This window comes from Corvus brachyrhynchos, unplaced genomic scaffold (genome assembly GCF_000691975.1).
Source record: "Corvus brachyrhynchos isolate BGI_N302 unplaced genomic scaffold, ASM69197v1 scaffold10, whole genome shotgun sequence".
NCBI classification, from domain to species: domain Eukaryota; kingdom Metazoa; phylum Chordata; class Aves; order Passeriformes; family Corvidae; genus Corvus; species Corvus brachyrhynchos.
The window spans coordinates 3,557,407-3,563,893 of NW_008236180.1; the positions used below are offsets into that span (position 1 = coordinate 3,557,407).

General features: G+C 49.0%; 1 protein-coding gene across 1 annotated transcript in view; it reads right to left on the reverse strand.

Moving 5' to 3' along the window:
* Positions 1–5,923: 5,923 nt before the first annotated feature.
* NSFL1C (NSFL1 cofactor) overlaps positions 5,924–6,487 on the reverse strand; it is a 7,232-nt gene continuing 6,668 nt past the window's right edge. The window contains exon 8 of the mRNA XM_008635975.2: positions 5,924–6,487. This exon is cut by the window's right edge and continues 1,186 nt beyond it. The gene's annotated coding sequence lies outside the window, so the exon portion shown is untranslated.

A 6,487-nucleotide genomic window follows, 5' to 3' on the forward strand; every position in this document is an offset into this window, starting at 1 on the left:
GCCCGGGCGGTGTGGGACCAGCGGCGTCCCCAAGGCAGCCGTGCTCACAGCTCACAGCCAGCTCTGCTGCAAGTGCTGGGCAAAGCACAGCAGAGGGAGAAATTGGCTTCAGAGGACAGAAGGCACTGGAAAAGGCTGGCAGGGAGGGATGGCACCGCCACTGTGCCCGCTAGTAATCTGTTTGGCACATCTAATCCCATGGGGCAGCTCTTTAAAAGCAGATCCTGCCTCAGTCTCCAAGACTGGACTTCTCTGCAGCAGCCAAGGCAGAAGAACAGAGGCAAAACCCTCTCCCTGCTCCCAGTGGGAGCATTCAATCTGTGTTAGTGTCTGTGTACCACATCCTATATCCAAGGGGAACTGAGCACCCTTCCTGCAAGGTTCATTGCAATGTGTCATCTTCAGCTCAGCCTTGCCTTGTCCAGTGGGGGTTAATCTAAACCACCTGAATTTCACAGGCTGAGTCAGAACTTGGTTAATAAGGCACAGCACAAGTGAGTCAGTGGCATCTCTCCTCACTGCTGTTTTACTAACATCCCAGATAACAAATATCACTCACGCTGGACCACAGCCAGTGCGGTGGGATCCAAATCCCCATCTCCCACCAGCATATCTTGGCATAATTCTCTGTAAGAAAGCAAAATACATTTCTCCCCATTCAAGAGAAAAGGGGAAACTCAAAAAGAAATATCAAATCCTGATTTTTATTTTTTTTTCCTAGGCCATTTTGTACCCACTCACCACACAATTACATTTGGACAGACGCAAGGTACTTTGGAAATTGTACTCAGCACTTAATCCTCTGGCTCTTTGGCACTCACTTACTCCCCAGGTGCACAGAGCTGCATTTGCTGCTCACAGACTAGAAAGCAAAGAGCTGACCAGCAGTTACCTCTCCAAGCAGCTGAGTAGCTCTGGCTCCCTGGCTAAGTCAGTGCACAATTATCCCCAGCACAGGGAAGCTTTATTCCTGCCTGCTCAGCTCCTCCCAAATCCTCTGTCGTGCCCTCAGTGCCTCACAGGAGGCAGCTTCACCCGCTGGGGCTCGACAGGATGTCACGATTGCTAGAGCAGCATGGGGAGGTCACAGGCCACCCCTGCATGACAGCAGGGCTCAGCTTGGCGCTGGAAAGGCAGATTTTGGTGAAAAGCACCAGTCTCAGTGTTACTCACTGCTGTACACTGGGTGGCTTGCTGCAAGCAGTGAGCTTTCCAGCAACACTGTGTGCCAAGGCCTGAAATCTCACCAAGTGGCTGGAGTGAAAGGATGATGCCTCTTCCATCATTAACTGATGTTTTTCTATCAGTTGCTTAAAAATATGCTTTGAGAGAAAAGGGAAAATACTCATCAACACAGCAGCCACGCCCTGTATTCTGTTGCAGATACTCAGCAAAATGTTCAGAGAAACGAAAGCTCTGCAGCTTAAGAAACAAGGTCTCGTTGGAATTACTCACTGCAAAGGAACTTCCCCAGAACCCTCTTCTCCACTGCAGAACCATAAGATCTTCCTTGTCCAGTCAGCCCAGGGCCCAAGAATGTGTGATACCAGCAGCTTCCACCCAAGCCATGCTGGCTGGACAGGGCTTTCTCAGGGCACTGTGACCTAGACATGGGCTGCTCAGGCAAGGAAACCCCACTGAAAACAAATAAAATAAAAAGAAGTCTAAAGGCAGCAAATGGGGATGGGGGTTTTTTGCCACAGAAGCAAGTGGCAGCATTTGGATGTGTTCCACCAACAAGTCCTCCAAAGGTTTACCTCTCCTTCACTGCTGTTGGCATGGCCAGAGGCTCTTGGGTTCCCCTTAGCACAGCTGCCTTCTCTTGGTGGAACAGGAGCCAGGACTTAACAGCCACCAAAATGGATGAGGCAGGAGAGAAGCTGTTGGCACTGTAGGCCTCATAAGCCATTAAAGAGTTAATTTAAGGAGGAGTCATGAAATGTACCTGAGTAAATAAGGACATCTGGAATCTATTCAGGAACTCCCAGCGCTGGGACTGACAGACTCAGTACAGACAAGACAGAACAGTAAATAAGATAAGCATTTAGGAATGTAGAAAATAAGTCACAAAATGATAAATTAGTAAATCGAGAGGTGCTTGACACTGGAGCTGTTCAGCTGTGAAAGATAAGGGCCTATGGCATCATTAGGATTGTACTACTCTCTGTACACCTGTGTAATTGGGAAACATGGGACTCGTTTGGAAAAACTGCTCACAGGTAAGCAGAAAGGATTTCACCTCCCATTTCTGTGGAATCCTGCGGGATTCTGGCAGCCCCATCACCTGGCCTGCACCTGCAGTGAGCTGCTCCCTTGGTTAGACGGGGTGTGTTTGTTTAGCTCTCCATCAGTGCTGCCTTAGGAGCCCACTCAGCACTCTGGAACCCATGGAAGTCCCCAGGTGATCCACAGTGACACACTCCACCAGCTCCCAGGGCCATCGTGCCAGCCATGTGTGGTCATGCCACGTGGCACAGCACGTGCACCACTTACCTGAGCAAGGAAGAGACTTGCAGCTGAACTCTCAGCAGACATCAAATAACTTTAGTCTTTTTTCCTTCCTGAGGTGAAATGAAACTGCCCAAAGCACACCATAAAGCTGGCAGAGCAGTGGTACCTCGTTCACAAGGACGAAGGTGAGGAGACCCAGCTGTGCAGGATTCAGTGACCGTGTGCCATGGCTGATTCTCCTCAGACCAGCCAGAGCAGCAATGTGTGCATTTGTGTACGTGTGCCTGCAGGACAGGTGCAGAAACACACAGCTCAGAGAAGTCTGCTCTGAGTCTCCCAGCATGAGAGGAGCTGTCAGGCTTTTCTTTCATGGGGATGCAGCTGGGATACCAGGAAAGCACTCCTGGCAGCAGGTACAGCCGAGAAATGCGGGCTCCGGCTCCCAGCCCTGCCTGGAGTGGCTGTCAGACACCCTGCCTTGGAGGATGCCACGTTTACCACACAAGCACCAATGGAAACCCACAACCTGGTGAGAAAAGGAACTTCATTGCTTAATTAAATCTCTCATTTAAGAGTACCAGTCTCCATCTGGTTCACCAACAAGGCCATTCAGAAGCAGTAAGGGGCTGGCCCTCTCTTGCTTTCACAACCCAGCAATCCTTCATGCAGGTGCCTCGAGGAGCAAACTCCCGCACAGACAGCAGCTCCTGCCCAAGGATTAACACAGGTATCACAGCTCCTCCCCTCGTGGTGCTGGGCTTTGAAGAACCCCACAGCACCTTGTTTTACGTGACTGTGACACCAATCCCCTGAGCACATTTTCTAACCTAACTACAGATTCAGAAGGAACATCAATTCAAGGTGCTTTTTGTTGGTAACAAAGGATCTGTAAGGCAGTGCTGCTTTCAAAAGAAAACCTCCTGACTGAACTTCCAGAGAACATCCCAGGAGCAGACTGACATCCTTTTAATCACTCCTCTAAGTAAAGACACAGGGAGCTGAAGACCTGCCCAAGAAGCAGAAGGTCCCTTTTTCCTTCTGGAAGGATGTAGGGTTGTCCAACAATGAGATGCAAAGCCTAAATTAAATATAACTGATTATAACAAAAAGCAACAAGACAAGACAAAAAAAAGGCCTAAATTTCCAGTCATCCTCTAGTAGTGCTGTTGTGCCCACTGGGATTTCTTTCTCCATATGCTTTATGCTGCTTCCATTTATCTGCCAGCTGAGCTAGTTGAGTTTGTGGCCAAAACAAGCCAATCAAAACTTGATGCTTTGTGTTGTTAATTTTGTTTTACTTGAACAGGCAGCTAAAGGTACAGATACACCTAGAAATGGGTGTTCCTACACCAGGATCACTGAAAAGCTTTGTGGCCCTGGGATAGCAGAACCTCCTGAGGTAAGCAGAGCACTGAGCCTGTAAGAAACACAGATCAGGAAACATCCCACAGCAAAAGCAGCATTACAGAGGGGGAAGCAAAGTTCCCAGGAAATGGTGTGAAATGCTATCAGAAAACACAGGAACTAAACCTCAGCAACGAGGACATGTGAAAAGAAAGAAGAGGAAACAAAGAACTGCATATGAAAGAAAAAAATCCCAGGAAGTCCTACAATTACCCAACTAAGGAAAACTGTTAAAATTCAGCATTTGGAGAAAACAGTGGGATACAGTGAAAGACATCAGCTCCAGATAGAACAGTGCAGTCCTGAAACTGGGCTGTATCTTACTCAGAAATTGAGAAGAAGTTGAGTTTTCATGTGAGATGTGGAGCACTGCTTTAACACTGGGGTGTGAAAGGCCAGGAAGACAGGCACAACCTCCTTGTGGGAGAATGATCAATGAAAAAAAGAAAATTTTGCAGGGAAACACTTCTCAGGCAAAGGAAAAAAAAAGACTTTTTTATGAGCATAAATATCAGTTTTAGAAAAGCCCAATCTGGGCCTGTGACTTTGTTAGAACACAGAAATGGAATGGCAAAGGCAAGAGATTTTACTTGAGAGGAAGTCAAACTCACTAATCATCAAAAACTACAGGAGTGTCAGAAATAAGGGTTTCTCTACTGCAGGGCCACACCATCAAACAGAATCATGGAACCAAGGAGTGGTTTGGGTTGGAAGGGATGTTAAAGCTCATCTTGTTCCAATCCCCTGCCACAGGCAGGGACAGTTTTCACTAGATCAGGTTGCTCCAAGCCCTGTCCAACCTGACCTTGAAGTCTTCCAGGGATGGGACTGTGCAAGTGACATGGTGATTTTCTTCACAAAATCACGGTGTCTCTTTCCTTCACTCTTTTTTTTCCTGTTCTGGTGTATTATCCTTTCTTGTTAATTAGCTTATCATTTTTGCTTTAGAGCTTATTTTATTTTATAGCGAAACACTTCACCAGCTCACAGAAGGAGACAGTTTAATATAGGTGATTGCATGTATGTCACTTCCAATTGGTTCCACGGGCTCTTTTGTCAGCTTTGGAAGAAGGCAGATCTACCTTGGTCACTGATCTCACCTCAGCACTCCGTCGGGCAGTGGGGCAGAGCTGAGCAGCTCACCAGGAGATGAGCACTGCTCATTACTTACAAAAACCAAGGAGAGAATCAGAGGCAGGAGGAGCCGGCAGCGGTGTCCCAGAGGTGCTCACGGACACACCGGAGCACAAGGTGCAGCTCCCGGCAGGAGTCGGCAGAGCTCCTCCAAGAAGCCTTCGAGGCAGAGCGGCTTTTCTGCAGCACTGCCACCCTCCGGCTCCAAGGAAAATTTCCTCTTTCAGGCAGAGAAAAGTCCCTGAGCCCCTGGGTTTATCCCCTTTCCCTCCCAGCGGCAAGGAGAGAACTGGCAACACAGCTGGGTGTGAAACTTCCCATCGGTGAGCACAGCAAAACCTTGGGATCAGCAGCTGGAGGAGTTGCTGTCTGGCTGCCAACGCTCATTGAATTTGGAGGCACCAACACGGCCCCATCCAAGGACCACGGACACCAGCTGGGCACCACCTCGGTGCTCTGATGCCCCTGGCTAACAAAGGCAGAAGCAGGAGACAAGTAATTGCACCCTTTCTGTTAGATAAACTTTCTTTCTGGGTCTAGCGGTACATCCTGTCCAGCACTCTGGAAGATGTTGTCCCAAGTCCCCAAAATGGCACATGTGAAGATCAGGACACAAGAACTCCACAAGGCAGTTGTGACTCTATTTAGCTCCGAGGGAAATTCCCTTTCTCAGTTCCCTCTGCACTGTTCACACCGGTTACTCACTGGTCATAACATACACCAGCAAGTGATGCACAGGCAGGTGAACCCCAAGCTCTCCTGTCACAAAAATTAATCTTTAAAAATGCTGCTGAGAGGTTGAACCTCATTTAGCAGAAGACAGCTCAGCACAGGAAATCTGCTCGCAGAACAACCCAAAGAGGAGACACCCTCATGAACATGATCCAAAATCCGAGACCAGATGGCAGCTGTTATTAGAAAGGGTCAAACGCTGTTTTCCTGTTTGTGGGCTTTTAATGGCAATTTTCACAATAATTTACAAATTGGTTGTTACGCACACTCCATGTCCGTTTAGTAAAGAAAAATGGGAGTTAATTCAGCTCTCAGTTGAGAAACTGCTGTAAAAATGCCCTTGCTGAGGGCTTCTCTCTGCTCCCACTGGTTTGTGTTCTACAGGCAGCCAAGCGAGTTCCTCATGCTGAACCTGCCCAACCTGCCAGACCTCCCCAGCCTGCTCCTGAGCTCCCTCCGCTCGCACCAAGGGCAGGACCTGGAAGTTTCCGAGCGCTGAGGGGGGTGGAGTGACGGTGCAGAGGCCACAGGGCTCATGTGTGTCCAAGGCAGGATAGGGAGAGAGTGTTCCCAAGGACCCCGCTCCCAGGGAGCCGGTGGCTGCAACCCATGACCCAGCACAGCTCTGGGCTCCGCTTGGAAGCCCTGAACAAAACCAGAAGCAGCTGAGGGGCAGTGCAAAGTGCCGTGGCACAATATTCCATGGCAACTATGCCAGCGCTGCCAGTGCCTCGTGTCTGGGCATAAGGAATTCACCCACAGGATT